Raw genomic sequence first — 17621 nt, forward strand, 5'->3', positions numbered from 1 at the left:
CTGGAATCAAAAATCACTAGATTGTTTCTTTGTATTATACGAAGAGGAAGAAATATGTACAGCTGTGATCCATTTCACTTCTGAAACACGTAAAATGCTGATGAATCGCTCTCTAGAGATGTCTACTTCTGTCTTCTGGAACAGAAGATAAAGCTTAGGCTTCAACAACTGTATTTTGAACTTCTGAAAATAAGAAAAATTAATCTTATGCCTTGCACTGCAGTCTCTTTATGAAATGATACTGTGTGGTGCAACAGCATGAAAACATGAAATGTACTTTCAAAAGAGCCAGTGAGCTGTTGAGCAAATCATTATTACACCTTCTTAGTTGCCTAAGCTTTAAAAATGTCTGAATATAAGTAAACTGAAAAAAAAACAAACACTTGGGTAAATATATATTTATAGATCCATAGTAAAAAGGAAAAGGCCAAATAATCTCCCATGTCAGTTATCAATCTGAGAACTATGCTATTTTATTAGATCTTTTAGAGCCTCCAAAGTCTCTTTTTTCTCTGCTTGCTTGTCTGAATTTCTCTCCTTAGCATTTCAACCTGTTCATTTTAGATTATTCAAGGTGGAAATTGAAAAAGTTCCCTTAAACTCAGACAACACCTTTTTTAAAGTCTTTTTTCTTTACTTACCTCTTCTACTGGGCTTTTTGTGTTGTCCTTGGATTCTGACAACATTAGATTTCCTTATCTGAGACAACTGTAATTCATAATAACCACCAAGGAACTGTTTCCCTATATTAGCTGCTTTTTTTTATTGCCTTCTACAGTCAAAATGTGCAATAGTTGCCACAATCCCTATCTGTTCATCCATTGCATATTAATGGTGGTATCAACAAAGTTAACCAGAAATTATATTTAACATGAGCCAGTTCTACTGTGTATTGCATTTATAATAAATAAATTCAAGATCACATGATGGGCAAAAAATGCACATTGCATTAAAGAGCAGTACAATATCTTATCTCCACTATCTGTACACACTTCCGATCCTCTTGACAGTGTTTGACTAACTTACCAATCCTTTTCTCTTTCTGTCACTTTTTTGTGTGTGTGTAATTAAAAGATAAAATTCTGTAAGTAGTTACAAGAATAAATGCCAAATAAGACAATCCAGTATTTCTGATGTGCCAAATCATAACAAAAAACCTGCAATGTTTGTATTTTTTTTTGTGAAAATATTTTTCCTGTAACATTTTCTGTACTATTTTCTGTACAATTTTTAATCTTTAATTTGTTTGTACCATCTTACAGACTTCTTAAAAATATAATTTTTCTTTAGATTCCTTCATAAATATGCAATTTGCACTGAAAGTAATGCCTCCTGTTTATTTCCATGGAAACTACAACAGCTACAAAGAACACAGAACACAGTAACACTACTTGATAGAGCAGCTTCTCAACTATAAAACAATATATTTCAGCATAGTCACCACCAATAGCCATGCATTTTCAACCATGATGAATGAAAGGTTCTTGGTTCTTGGGTTGTAATCAGCTGAGTAGTGTGGGTCAGCTGTCCAAAATGCTCTTCATTTCATTGCGTGAGAGCTGTGCATGGACATCCAGAATGTGACTTGTTTTTAATGTTGCTGTTGCTGCCATTGACATGCACCACCCACCACCTCACTGCACTCACATCCACTGGCTGGTCTCCATAAACATTCAGCAAGTGTTGATGAATGTCAATGGATGCAACTTTTTCCACATGGAAAAATTCAGTACACCTTTGCTTCATATGCACTTCCATGTCAGACACCGTTCTGTCAGAGTGCTCCTCTGCTGCCATCTGTCACATAGCAATCAAATGTAAAGGATTATTGGAGAGAAGGCACAACTTCTATTGCCATACCACCAACATCCACCTTTGATGCCATCAGCCAGCATAATAAAATAGGGGACATTACTTCTGGAGCAGCCATGTGTATTTCAATATTATAGTGTTTCTGGCTCCACACTTTTTTTTTTTTTTTTTTTTTTTTTCCTAAAGGAATTTTTTAGGTATGTGTTGCACTAGATTTATTTAGGTTCCATGCATCATCTGTTGAGCCTGCTTTAGGTTTCTTTTTTTATGAGAGATCTTTAAAACTTTCAGCAATTCAATCATGTCCAAGGAGACTGTAACACCTTTGCATTGCTTTTACAACCTAAGGAGTCAGCTTGAATTTGCTTTGGGCCACAGAACACTAAATAAACCCAGGCATTTCTCCACCTGCTATGTAAACATATTCCTTAGATTATAATTGGCAGTGATCAGCATAGCATTTAAGTGCTTCAAAACTAATAATAGATTTACTATTAAATCCAAATAGAAACAAAAATTAAATGTGAGGTTTATAGATAATAGCATTAGATGCTCAGGGACTTTGGCTACAATTATGTATGGTGATTCTAGAAAGTGGAAGAAAAAGCAGAGAAAATAATTTTTCAATATCTTAAAATCAGAATTGATATAATCAGGAGACTACTAATTGAACTAAATGGCATGGCATATTCCCATAAAGCATCCCAAGTATAACATTTTTTGAATACTGTAATGACTTCATGAAGCTCTAGAAACATTTGTAGCCTATTAACACAGTAAATGTAATCTTGAAATCACTAGTAACAGGCCATAGGAATTAACAGACTTTCTCTGCACTTGCCTTTGTTGACTGGAGGATGACCAGGTGAATAATCAGTGGTTTAGTTTAAGATTTAGTTTAAGATTACCTTATTCTATTGTTGTGGGGTAATTTCTACTGTTACTGTTGTATGGATATGTTTATGTAAAGAATAGTTAAAAATAACTATTCTGCAGCCATGGGGTGACCAGAGGGGCATTCATTGTGCAGGCCCAGAACCTTGACTGTGAATGTTAATCTCAAATGGTTAATAGTTTTTAAATAAGTAGCTGGGGAAAGTATCCTCAGTGTATCAAAAGAAAAGAAGAAATCAACAGCGTATAATAAATAATAAAATAGTAATGTCATTACAGACAAGTGAAGCAAAAACAAGTAAGCTGATGGTGCTGGTAAGCATACAAAATAATCACCAGCATACCCAAGGGCAAGGAGGAAACAAAATTTGCCATTACCATCATACTCCATTGGACTTGAGACATTTCTTTTATCAACATATGGAGAATAAGAATAAAATCATGAAATGAGATCAGTGTCAGGGAACTTAATAATTAACTGTATTATTAATATAAATTAGATGTAATAAACTGATGGATAATTGGAACTGTAGTATCAGCACTGATTTAATTGGACTAATAATAATTTTTATTATTTTGCCCAGAGAGACAGTGGTCTCCTTACTTGAAGACCTTCAAAGGCCACACGGACTTGATCCTGGGCAATCAGCTCTAGGTGACCTGGCTAGAGCAGAGGGTTTGGACTGGATGACCACCAGAGCTCCCTTCCAAACTTAACCATTTTGTGATTCTGTGATTCCATGATTCTGTGAAGATATGAATGAGATAATCAATAAGTTCCTCCTTCTTTATAAACAATTCTAGATTCTGTGAATCTCAGAAGTGTAGTACAACACACCAAAAAGTACTTTTCAGGAGACAAGACCCTAAATCTTGAAGAAAAATGAAAGGAATATAAATTATGCACAGTATAAAAAGAGAGAAAGGATAACATGGAACTGTAGGAATAAATCTGCTTTCAGAGGCATAATTATGATATTCTCACTTAGGGACTGTAGGGAGCATTGCAAATGTATTTAATAGAATTTAGTAAATCACTTTGAGAACAACTATTACGTACATAGAGACAGACATTTGTTTTGCATGTATGTATGTATGTGTGTGTAACATACACAAACTCTTGAAAGATTCATTAATTTACCGAGGTATGAAAAATAAACAAAACTCCAGATAATGAAAACAATTAAGAAAACTATTATATTACCTCTTTAACTAATTATTTAATTGGAAGTTCTAATATGATGGTGCTTCACAAGTTTCAAATAATAAATACAGGAATAAGAAACTTGTAGAAAAAGTCCTGTTTTGTCAGGATGCATATATTCAAACAATACTATTTTGGACTTCAGTATTTGTGCTTCAAATTTCTCTGAATGTATTGGCATTTTCTGATTATATGTGGTTTCATCAGAAAAATTCTGACCATCTCTGAATAGAACACGTGCTGAAACAAATATCTTGTAAAACTGAAGGAGAAAGAAAGGAGTGTAATTTGGTTAGTACAAAGAAAACGTCAGCTTAATGCACCAATGTCAATCAAAAAAGAAGAAATGCAGTACTGCTTTTTACAGGGAAGTGAACAGAGAATAATGCTAACAATATTATGATACTATTACAAAAATTAAAAGGGACATTTTGCCTTTGCAGCTTCTCAAGAGTGTCTGTGTAGTAGCATTATATCTCTTCTAGCCTTAATGAACATTGAATGAGTTCGTCGTAATACCACTACAGATAAAGAAGAATGCATGAAGTCTCATGTGAATATGGGAGTAGGTACTTCTTTTTCACATCAACAGCTTTGCTATAATTGCTCTAAAAACTGAGCTAGAACTTTTTTTTTTTTTTTTTACCTTTCATTTCCGTAATTTCTTAAGTCCATAATAGAAAACTCAATCTAAAGTCTCCAGTGGCATAAAAACATAAGCACACAACCGTGTTTTACTTTAAAAACTTAAAAGAAACAACCCAAACAAACCGATAAATGGTGGAATAATATCACAGGCTTGTTTCTGTGTTGCCTCTGCACACTTTTCTGGTTCATCGGGCCTGGAAACCTATGGTGTGATCTACCCTGATGTAATCTTCCTTGTCTCAGTGGGCTGCCATCTGCCAATGCGACTCATCATAAAGAAAAGCACAGTGACAGGGTCACTTTGCTTCACAAAGCCAAGTCAAGAATGTAGAGAATTATATTATCATTACCCTCATGAATTTCTCTTTTTCACTGCAATCATAATATATGATAATTTTTTCTCAGAAGTTTTATGTCAAGTGAATTTCCTATTTGTTCCAGTTTAGCAAAATTGAACTTGCATTTACATAACTTATTAAAGAAAAATATTTGCATTTTTTTTTTCTTAATCTTTTACTCCATGCAAGCTTATTTTAAAGGATTTGTTTCTTGGTTCATATTCCAAGCTGTTCCTGTTCAGCATTTTTATTGGACTCAAACTCTACAGATCTTTTCTGTGTTTACTCTCTTAGGCACAGAGGAACAAGATCACTTTGTTGTCAAGGACAAAGATCTAAATACAAGAATAATAATAGGTAAAGAACCTCCTCAACCTCCTGTTCAGAAAGCAGAGAAGTTTTGACTTAAAATGTTTCCCAATGTCTTAGAATGAAAATGTAATTTGTTCTCATAAATGGATAGCGTAATGTTAGACGCAATATCAAAATAGCAAAAGCAAAATAAACTAAAATAAAAAATTAGCCCTCACAGATAAGTTTTATGAAAATGCTTCATTTTCCTACTGTATATTCTTTGTTTACAAATATCCATATAAAGAAATACATGAGATTTCCTGGTCTTTTGGAGGGATATAATAAAATAAAATTCTAAGTTGAGACGAATTGAAGGCTGTCATATCTGATAAGAAAAAAAGCAGGCAAATGAGTGTTTCATTCTTCTTCTTCTCCAAAAAGTATTTTTAATAATAGGTTCTTCTTTATTTGTGGCAAAGTAAGTATCTTTAGAATAAAACTAACAGCTGTCATAGCACACAGTTATGGACCAACCTTACAACTAGAGAAGTGAAATGAGGAAACTAGCCAACTTTTAAGTGGGTTGTGATAAAGTGATGCTAGGGATTTAAAAGATACAATTTCGTGAACTACCAGGAAACTGGCTGGCCCATTTGATACTGTCCATTCTATGTTCTTTGTGGCATATTTTAGACAAATGAAATATTATCTGTAAGTTCAAAAATGCTGAAAACCTGATCTCTCATTAACAGTTTTCTAGCATTTTCTGTACTGTGAATAAAGCCTACAAGAATTGGCCTGAATTTTGTGGTACACCAACAAATGAGTGTTAAAGAAAATACACATTACTTATTGAAATTCGGGAATTTTAAAAATGTTTTAGACTGTATATTCCAGAATGAAGCTTCCTCGTAATAATTTATTTGTTTTGAACATTTTTTTAGTATATGGATGTGAAACAGCAGTCTAAAGATATTACACAAGCTTGGTTGCATTAAGGCTTTAAGCATGAATCTCAGAAATTCAATGAGTTTCACATTCATCTGTCAGTTATGCATTTAGTAAATGTTCCATAAGATTTGCAAGACACTAATACCTTTTATGGAAATTAATATTGATAGGCAGATTGTAAATGTCTTTCACTTTATTCTGCTCTGAAATGAATTAGTAGACAGAATTGTGTTTTTTTTCCTGCTCCCTTCTTCAAATCAAAGACAAAGATGCTTCCTTGCAGTGAACAACTGAACTGAAGCAAGCTCATAGAAAAATTCAGGGTTATGATCCTCTATTTCCCATCAGTTAGAACAGAAATAGAATTCAATTGTCTTTTGTCACAGAAGTATAAGATTAAAGGCTAATGTTCTGGGATAACAATTTTCAGTCAAAGCTGTCAGAATATTTTAGCATTTACTTACTAAATAAATACTAGAAAAGAAGCTTCCTAAATAAACACTAAATAACTACTACAAAGTTTTCCAGAATACTTTAACATGTTCCGAATTGGGAAGTCAGAAAGATAATTCTTTCACACCCATGTAGCTACAGTAATCTGCAGGTAAGAGGAATATTTTGATTCCTATTCATTTTGCAGAAAATGTTAAATTCTTTAAATAGAAGCCAGCCTCTGTGAAAAGAAAGAAAACCTCATCTGCGTATCCTGGAGTGTGGGAAATCCTCTTGGGAAGTGAGATAATTATTTATCCATTAATCCTATATGAGTTTTAACTTTTTTTTTTTTCTTTTACATGTTACATAATTGTGGCTCATGCTTAAATTCTTCATAAGCAGAGAGAAATGAGAGGCACCAGTCATCTCTCTAGGAAGTCTGTCACAGTGCCTAACTACTTTTTCAGAAGTGTCTTTCCTGCTGTCTAGTCCGAACCTCCCTGATGCAGCATTTCCATGCATCCTGTTATAAGGCACCAGGGAGAAAAGATGAGCACCCCCCCCTCTCCAATTCCCTTCCTCTCCCTGTAGAGAGTAGTTAGGTCGCATCTCAACCTCCTTTTATCCAGTTCTAACAAACAAATTGTCCACAGCTTCTCCTCTCAGGATATGCTTGTGTTCCAGCACTTTTACCAATTTTGTTGCCTTACTCTGGATGCATTTAAGTATCTTAACTCTCTTTTTAAACTGTGGTGCCCAGACTGCGCACAATATTCCAAGTGAGGACACACCAAGACTAAATATAATGGGAGAATGACTTCTTTTTACCAACTGACTATGTTGTTTTCAATGCATTCCAAAGTGCTGTTTACTTTTTTCTGCCAGAGCACTGCTGGATCATGTTGAGCCTGCTGACAACAGCAGTTCCAGGCACCTTTCTGAAGGACTCCTGTACAGCTGTGCATCTCCCAGTCTGCACTTACATCCAGCATTACTCCAAGTGCAGAATCCTGTACTTATTCTACTGATGATTGCCTAGTGCTTCCAATTAAATCCCTCTACTCTATCTTCAAGGCATTTTATCATTCAGCATAGCATGAATCTGTTCATCAGACAACTAGCCAATTTGTCTAGATAGACACTGTGAGGAATTGTACCAAAAGCTTTAATATAATCCAGAATACCTACTGGAATCCACTGTCTTCCTTTGATCCACTAAGTGAGTGATCTTATAGAAAAAGATTAAATTAATGAGACAGGAATTCCTTCCATGAATCCACACTGGCTGGGCCTATGATTTTGTTATTAACAGCCTTTCAATGGAGCCCAAAGTAATCTTCTCCATAATTTTCCTATTTATGGATGTTAAGCTAATAGGTCTGAATTTCCAGGGTTGTCTTCTGTGTTTTTCTTAGAAACTGAGACAACACTGGCTAGCTTCCCCAAACTCGCAAGCTTTTAGGTAGATATTTTCCTTTGAAGACAAGAAGACAAAAAAAAAAAAAAAAGAGAGCTACTTTCTGTAGATAATAAATCATCTTTGTTTTGCTAAAATATGCTGAATTTTATACACATTTTCAAATTATAATGAATTGTCCAGAACTATGATTTTAGAATTATTTGAGTTTAATGGAATCTTTAAAGATCATCTAGTTCAACTCCCCTACAGCTAGACCAGGTTGCTCAGAGCCTGGTATAAAAAATCTTGAATAGTTTTTGTTACCAGTTAGGTAAACTTTACTGTCAGGAGCATCTGAACAAAGGCAATGAATTCTGCTTGAGCTGCAGTCTGGGACAGTAATTTCTGGTTGTCAGAATGAAATAACAAATACAGTATTTTAATTAGGATGTAACGCAAGTTAAGTGCATCAATTAACCAGTGGAGTATGGAGTACATCTGGGAAATAAATTGTATTAATATAGCAGGAATCAAATGATTTTCTATGAATACCATTTTCCTTCAATATTAATTTATATTCAAGTCATCTTGAAGACTACATTTTTTTAACAGCATCACTTCAATACCAGTTAGATCAGTTCTACTTTTTTTCAGAGTATATATATATTTAGAATTAGGCTCTTCCAGGGAATATGTCTGGCATATGGCTTGGCATATGGCTATTGTTTGTTTATATTCCCTCATCTCTCTTCTCTGAATTCTTGAAGATATTTGGAACAATATATTTGAATTTTTGTGAGCCAATAACTCATAGCCCTAGGGGTAAAGGCTAGTTAATCATTACCAGAATAACAAAAAATATTTGCATGGTTTCTATACATCATAAGCATCTTATTTTATCTAAAAAATCTCATTTGCTTTAAAAGCATTTATGAGCAGTTCATCTATCTCTAATGTATTCTGAAAAAGTTTCAAATTACCCTCCATGAATTCTAAAGAGAATTAACTTTATTCTTCTAATATAATGTTTCTCAACCAACTGTTCATTAGCTCTGCATCTCTGTCAATTTTTTGTTTGACTTTATAATTTCCAGGGGTATGAGTTACCAAGTAAACAATTTGTATTGTAACTTGAAGATTCCTCCTTGAGAAATCAATGTTATTTTTCCTGTGAAGAATTTTTTTTCATACCACTTAAACCTGTTGTGTGGAAGTGTCTTACCAGTTGAGTTCTTGCTTAGACTTTACTTCATTCAGTAAAATTATATATCCAATACTTCCATTTTGCATTTCACAAGTATTAACCAACTTACAAAATGCACATCCATCTAAAATATTATGATGCTTGCTGTTTCAGTTCACAATTAAGTTCAAACTTGGTGAAAACAAAACCTTCAGCCTGCTTTCTTGTGAAAAGCTCAGGTTGGGTTGTCCTTATAGATGTAACATTTTTTGTATTCCTGCAAAATTTTTTTTTGGTCTTCACATTCAAAAGACTCAATTCTCTGAATTTTCTGTCAGTTTGTGGTGGTAGTGGCAGTTTTTTTGGAAGAGGAAAATGGTATATCGAATAAAATATTCTGGATTAGTAGGTAGATGTTGGATGTACCTATTGCAAATAGGTAATTAACATAAAGCTAGCTTCTATCTTTGATCTTTTAGCTGATGACTGTGATATATGAAAGGAACAGGTGGCATCAATTTTTTGTAGGTGTTCATCTTTTCATAAAATCATAAAATTGCTCGTTGAAAAAGACTTTCAAGATCATCGAGTCCAACCGCAGTCTAACTATACTACCCTAACTCTAACAACCCTCTACTAAATCACGTCTCTGAGCATCACATCCAGACGGTTTTTAAACACATTCAGGGATTATTTCTTTCTATCTTTCCTTATCCTTCAACGTCCCCAGATACAAAACCCCCATCGTAAGATGATCTAGTTTATCCAATTATGTACATCATTAAATCATCAAGACATCATGGCAATCATGCACCACTGTTGATGTAGCCTCTTTTTTTTCTAGTACTTCATACTGATGACCACTCATAGCGGTCAGTAGAGATCTAGAACTTTTCTTGGTTTTGTGAATATAAGCTACTAGCTATGTTTGTGGTGCTCTGAGATATTTGCATGGAGTTGGCAGATATGACACAGCACTAATAGGAATTAGCAAATCTTGTTTTTTTGTGTGTGTGTGTGTGACAACTGAAGAGTACATCATGTCACCTTAAATATCATTAGACATCTGTCTTAGGCAATCAAATTGCCTCATTAGTCTATACAATTAAGCCGGCTGAGAAGATTTACATCATCTGAACGAAAACATCTGGTGGCCAATCAGGCACTTTTCTATGCTGTTGTGACAGTACTTCTGACTATAATGGAAACCCTCAACTATGATGTCGCTTATCTCAGCCTTACATCCTCAAAATTTAAAAGTGTCAGAATCTGGAAGTGAATCCCATCACACATCACTATCTTAGACCCTAGACACCAGATTTTTAAACTGTAAATATCTTTAGCTTTCAGAATCTGTTGTACATTTGAAAATCTGTGAGCTTAACAGTATGTGACAGAAAATGTACTTTATCTGATATTTTTAAATACAAAATTATTTAAGATTGGATGTCCTGTGGAAGGAGGACATAATAAATTATAAAATGTACTCATTAATTTCTTTCCACTATGCATATAATATATGAAAAAAGCTAACAAAATTACATAATTTTATTATATGCAGGACATTATAGTAGATAAAGTAGAGATGCCGTATTCCTCATCAAATATTTTAATAAGAACAACCAGTTGGAAACTGAGAGCCTTTGTTTTATTAGCATTCCATATCATGTCATCATGAGGCAGACTGTTTGATGCTTAAGCACAGCTCCATGTTCACTTCCTGGGTGCTGTACTTCGAGCAGACTCAGCTATTCTCACATGAGTTCCAGCTCTCAGAGATGTGATTTCTGATTCTGAGTCATGTTGCCCAAGTGCAGAATATCCTAAGGCACCTCATGATTTAGTTCTAAGGGCACCAATATATCCACTTTACAGAGTAATGCATCAAAGTATATCTTAGTGCATCATTCTGATGCAAATTCTAGGATATTTTGTGCTTAGAATTGACAGCATTTCAACATAAAGAGTATTCTATGAACAAAATAATATAGCATTCTAAAATGATTTATTATATTTATCTACTTCTGTGTTTTCTCAGCAAGTTTATGCTGGTGTATCATTGCAAAGTGTGTGATCTATTGTTAAAAATCATGTTACAAAAAAAGAAGCTGAAAAATAATTTTTTGTCATTCTTTACATCGTTTTGTTTCCCCTGGGAAAAGCTTGTTTTAGCTACTGACATCCATGAGTACCTCCCCAGAGATTCTGCTGAGTTTAGATAAGACTACACATGATTAATGTCACTCTTCTATTGGATACTCAGCATAAGGGTATACTGGTTATATCAGATTCCAAGCCCACACTTAGAATTTTTCTCTAGCCTTTACTACTGTCACTCAGAAGATGAAGAACTACAGTTATTTCCTACCCTGATGGCAAATAAGATCTTTTTCTTGCAAGAAATTAGAATATGTATCTCAAGTAGAGTAAACAGAACAGTAACATAGTATGGAAATATTTGCACTGAATGAGATTTGAGCTCTGTTTAGATGTGTTCCCTAACACAAATAGGCAAATACTAGATACTTCAAAAGAAGGTGAAAAAACAAAGCAGTGCTTATGTGAAAGTAAAAATTGACACAGTTCTGTGTGACAATTTTGTATCTAGAAATAATACATTCAACTGAACTCTAAGTAGGAAGTCTAGTGCACTTCCTTTCACTATTTTCACTTTTTTCTGTATGTTTTTTTGAGACTACTTTCCTTTTGTTGTCATGTGAGTCACAGTTGTATCTCTAACATTCTAAGGTACTGGAGAAAAGCACGCAGATCTAGGTGCACAGAACATGTGGAGAAACAACTGCAGTTGAGGCAGAGTGCACCAGAGCATTTACAGTGGCATGAACATCTCCGTGAAGAAATTAATATCATTTACTATGCGAAGAAGTGCTTTGACACAGAGACATGCCTATTCATAATGAAATAAACATATAATGCCTTTAGTTGAGGCAATGCTATTGCAGTGTTGTATGACTTTCCATGAAATTTGTCACATAAACATCAATGCATTAAGAGATGATTCTATTTGTATCAAAAAATGTAATCTATTAGGTATGAACAAATAACAGATATGCAGTGTAAGCTTTCCAGATTTTTTAAAAACTTTGCAAGTATAATATGGAACACAGATAATTGGTTCCAGAGTAACTTCTGAAAATACAAACATTTAAAGAAACTAGTGAAAATTAGTGGATATATGAGGGTTCATGGTATGGTACGTGGACTTCTGTTGAGCACATTTACAGAGGTGGGCAGCATTCAAAGAAGGAATTTAAAATTATTATGCCATAGACAAATGGTATAATTGTATAGCCTTGGATCACAGCACTGTGAGAAAGAGCTGTGGGAAAGAGGACCTCCACAGTTTTCCTCAGAAACTGCCTCAAATCCTACTCTTTGTGCAATATATGCCATAGACATGCATGTTTCTGGCCATGGAGCTGCTGATATGGATATGATCAGTGCAACTGACTTCCCAAGTGTAGTGCCAGATCTGCCAGGAAATCACCAGGCTGCGTTCTGCTGCACGCTGTATGACTGCACACTGATCAATGGGGTTGTGGCCTCTGACATCCTTGGTCTTACCTGATGCTTGTGGAACAGAACAGTGAGGAGCAGCCTTGCCTGCTCCCTGACACAGCATCACCAAAATAAGATTTTTTAATAAGGATAAGAAAGTGAAACTTTTAGGACATGAGGACATGTTGACTTTTTCAAGGTGAAAGATAGAAACAAACCCAATACTAATCTTTAATTCTTATGGCTTCTAAAAGAATAAATTGAAGATTTTAAAAGAACATTTATTTCTAATATTGTTTGCTGAATATTTCAGGTAAGTTTTGCCTTAAGAAAAACAATATTGGGAAAGACATCTCAGCAATGTGATTCAGAAGGAACAACTGGATACATGAATAGGAAACAAAAGCTTTTACTAAATGTTTTCTTGTTTTTCTTGGCTATAAAACAAGCAGAAAAGTGATACAAAATATGAGAGGAAAGTTTTTGATTGCATTAAAGCTCTCTTTTTTTTTTAATTGGAACCTACGTACGAGGAAGGTAATTGTGCAATTAATTTTCATTTGTGTTATAAAGCTCTTTTGTGGTTATAGACTTCAAATAAAAGGCCATAAAAATATTTATACCCTCTGTATTTTCATGCAATATGTTTGGCAATGGCTATAGTCCCAGGCAATATTTTAGCTTGTAACATTTACTGGAAACTGAACTGATCAAGAACTGCATATAATAATTATTTGGGATTGATTTATGGCATTTGGATTTGAATTTTTAACAGACAGTGTTCAAACACTTCTTTGATTAATCTGAATTTAAAGGTGCGTAATTCTTCTTAGTTCTGAATGTAAGGGAATTTCAGATATGAACTTTTTGCTTCCCCTTAAGATTTGAGACTATTCATTTTCTCGTTCAAGTGTACGAAACGGGAGCTTTCAACTTGGAAATACAAGGTAAGCATAGTGCTGTGTTTCTGGTCTTCACCTATTTCAAAAAGCAAAAAGCTCTTTCCAGCATGTGCTGAGGTGAACATAGATATCAATCATTAAGTGTGCAGTAGCACCCAGACCACTGTCAAATTTCTGTTTGCTTTCCTCTTAGCATGTGGGAGAAGAATGAGAAAAGAAAAAGTTGAAGGCTTGCAACAGGAGGGGAATCAATTCTTTGAAAGTGTGAAACTGCAGGACAAGGGGAAACAGTTTTAAGTTGAGGGAGGGAAGATTTAGGTTGGATGTCAGAGGGAAGTTCTTTACTGTGAGTGTGGTGAGGTGCTGGAACAGGCTGCCCAGAGAGGTTGTGGATGCCCCATCCCTAGAGGTATTCAAGGCCAGATTGGATGAGGCCCTGGGCAGCCTGGTCTAGTATTAAATGGGGATGTTGGTGGCCCTGCATGTGGCAGGGGGGTTGGAGATTCATGTTCCTTGAGGTCACTTCCAACCTCAAGGATGGTGATTCTGTGATACTGTGATTCTGTGAAACTATTTGTTTACCGTTCCTAAGAGACATTCTTTTATCACTGATGCCCAAGTGGTGTGGTGTACGTATTTAAGTTTACAGTTCTGGCTTATTTAGTTCTTTATTTATTTCTTTACAGTAGACTCAAGATTTGGAAAAAGATGCTTTCGTGCCTACCCATGTCATCTACCCGTGGGAGAAATTTCTGAAATCCGTAAATGCAGATCTTGAGCCTCATCTCATTTCTGATGTATGTTTTCTCATGGTCTTTCCTGATACATGCTATGAAATAAACCTTTGCACTGAGAAGAAATTAAGAGAAAGAAGGTAATTTCTGGTCTAAAAACCTAGTTTGATGAAAGAATAAAGGATGACAGGTCTATATTTATGATAAATGTATGGCACAATTAGAAGAACAAATCTTTAAAAAAGAAGCTTCCCATGCTCCTTTTTCCCTCACCACTGAGTCACAATAGAATTTTCATAACCATGCCTCTGCCAGAAGACTCCATTTTAATTATATTGGTGCATCACACAGGAATACATGCTGAATACTGAAAGAATATGAAAGTAAAATCTTCAATTTTACTTACAGTATATTGAATTGTAAAATAAGGTTAGATTTAACCCCACTTGCAATTTGTTTGTGTAGTGCTCTTGGTCTTGTTAAAGAAGCATATTCAATTATTTTTAATTTATTTCTGTATATAATTGAATAATTGGAGTGTTTTTTCTTATCTCTTAATGATCTTGAGTTCTGTTGTTTGTTTTCATTTCTTTTGTTTGTTTTCAGATGACTAAAGTGAAATGAAAATTAGCATCTTAAATGTCACAATAGAAGTGAAGTATAACTCGTATTTCCAGGAAGCAGCAAGTGATTAGTTCATCCAGATTATTTTCTGAAAGTCTGACATTATTTATATCTGTATTTTCAGAGTTTACAACAGGTAAAGAGAAGTTGTGTTGTAACTGAAATGAATACTGAACTCCCTAAGGAGGAAGTTAAAGTTTGGAGTTAATTCTAAGGTCTGTTCATAATTGGTTGGGGATGTGGAGGGAAGACAGGAATTAAAATTAAGGGTTTTGTTGTTGCTTGGTTAGGTTTTGTTCTTTGTTTTTTTGTGTGTGTGTGTCTTTTTTGTTTGTTTGTTTGTTTTGGTTTCTTAACTGCATGTAGTAGCGTTTACATCACTATTAGAAAGCACAGACACCAATTTCAGCCAATTTCAGGATTTTAGAATTTTATCTGAAGAAAAATAGGCAGGATATTTTAGCAGGATAATTTCTTAAGCTGAGTTTCATGATGACTGCACAAAGTTCAAAACATAAAAAGATGAAAAGACTTTGCTGACAAAAATCTACCTTAATTTTCTTTCAACATCCCTTTGGTTTCTAAAAAAGTAAAAATATGAACTTTCTTTTTGTATCTTTCAGAAACCAACTTTTAAATCGTGTGCTCGAGAATGATGCTTGCCACTACACTATGATCCATGATTTAAAAAAACCCAAAACACAAAGTAGTGATCAGTTCTGACCACAATTGATAGGAAAAAAAAGACAAATGGCCTTAGGACTGATTTAGAAAATCTAAAAGAATTTTTGACAAAACATTGGAAGGAAATTTGAAAGAAAAAAGAAGTTACTCACAGTGATTTAACGTATTTATTAAAGCATTGCCCCACCTCAGAATTTCTCCATTTGTAAGTACTCATTTTCCTTCTGTCACATAAATTACTAAAATAGATATGTAGTAGTTTCAGTGGATCTAATTTCCCTTTGAGGTAAGCTCAAAGTCAGAATAAATCAGAAATTACTCCAGTTGTATTGTCAAGCTATATAGCAGAAAAAGGTATTAAACTTAGAATAGTGTAAAGTACAATATCATGACATTTTAATCTAGTTCCAAGAGTAAATACAATTTACAATTTCAATTTACAAATATGAACTTATGCAATTTACAGTTTAAAATAATATAGAATCTGTTAGTAATGGTTGCTACAGGTGCTTCTGTGTTCAAAAGCTAATTCTCAGTGTTATCAAATTAAACATATGGACAAAGGTTTCTTCTGGATGACATTAGAGCAAGGCCTTTTACTCCAGCTAACATACAGTATAGCATGTTATTCAATGACATTTCCGAGGAAATTGTTTCACGTTAGAGTAGAAGGAGTTTGAGAAACATTGCAGAGTGCCTTATTAATACATCACTATATATTAAAATTACTTCAAAATGAAAAATTCTTAGCTGAAAATCTATTTTCTACATTAAGGATAGATTCTTTTCCTCATCAAAATTTAAATTTTCTTGGAAAATAATTGAATATTTTGTCACATGAACTACTGATTACATAAAAATTAATACAAGTTTACTATGTAAACTTTTATATTTCTTATTCTATATTTATTGGGAGAATGGACAGTCAAATTGGAGAATCTTATTTGGAATCTTATGGAAGATGATTTAAGTGCAAGGAAAAAATTAAGATAAGGGAAAGGAAATCATATATTTCCTTTCACATTTAAAATAAATAGTTTAGCATTAGCAAATACATACATATAAAAGAAGTGAAGGAATAAAATTTCTCTGATTGAATGAACTAGTAAAAAGATGTTTGAATAACTTATCAACCATGACACCCTTTGAAATCAAATTTGGCACTATTTCTTCTCTGTCAGATGGCTAGCCCTAATAGGGGATTTCACAAACTACAGAACACGTTCCAGTAGTGGCAACAATTGTTACATAGTAAAGTGTAATTTCCCTTCTGTCTCAGTGTGAATGCCAGATACTGCCATCTCCACCAACATTGCTAGGAGTACTAAGGGCAGAGGTGGCAGATCCCAGAGAAGATATGCATGAGAACTGCAATTTACAGAATGAGGTTTATGATTATTTAGGAAACATCAATACACATTGTCTGCATTAAATGAATTGGGCTGGAAACAAAGAAGACCTGAAATGTCACTCCATAGTACAATTAAGGAATACATGCATTAGATGTATGTTTCAAGTTACTGGAAGATACTGAGTTACTATTTAAAATCCAGTACTATCAGTTCTTTTTTATTTATTATTAACTGTTATTAACATTCTTTCTTTAATCTCCTGAAAGACAAATTAAAGACAGAAAATAGAAAGAATTGACAGAAAAGAAGAATTGTTTTCTCTTCCAGAGTTAAAAAAAGACTCTTGGAAAAAAAGAAAAACAATTTTGAAAAATAAAATAACTGTTCCAAAAATCATTATTAAAAATTAAAAATGATACGGCAAAACAGATAGAGGGCAAAAAGGTAGTTAATTCTTCTAGTTGCCAGGTGTTCAGCACTAAGGCTGGATGGATGCAGTAGAATGAAAGAGCTGAACTATCCTACTGTTTGACAGAGCTGCAAATGGTATTAAGAAAGTGCTGCATGGTGCCACATCTTCTATTACTCCGTAAATGGCACACTGTGCTAAGCAGTTGGCTAGTGGCTGCATGCTGTATGGAGAATGTA

Source organism: Meleagris gallopavo, chromosome 1 (genome assembly GCF_905368555.1).
Source record: "Meleagris gallopavo chromosome 1, MGAL_WU_HG_1.1, whole genome shotgun sequence".
Classification (NCBI taxonomy): Eukaryota; Metazoa; Chordata; class Aves; order Galliformes; family Phasianidae; genus Meleagris; species Meleagris gallopavo.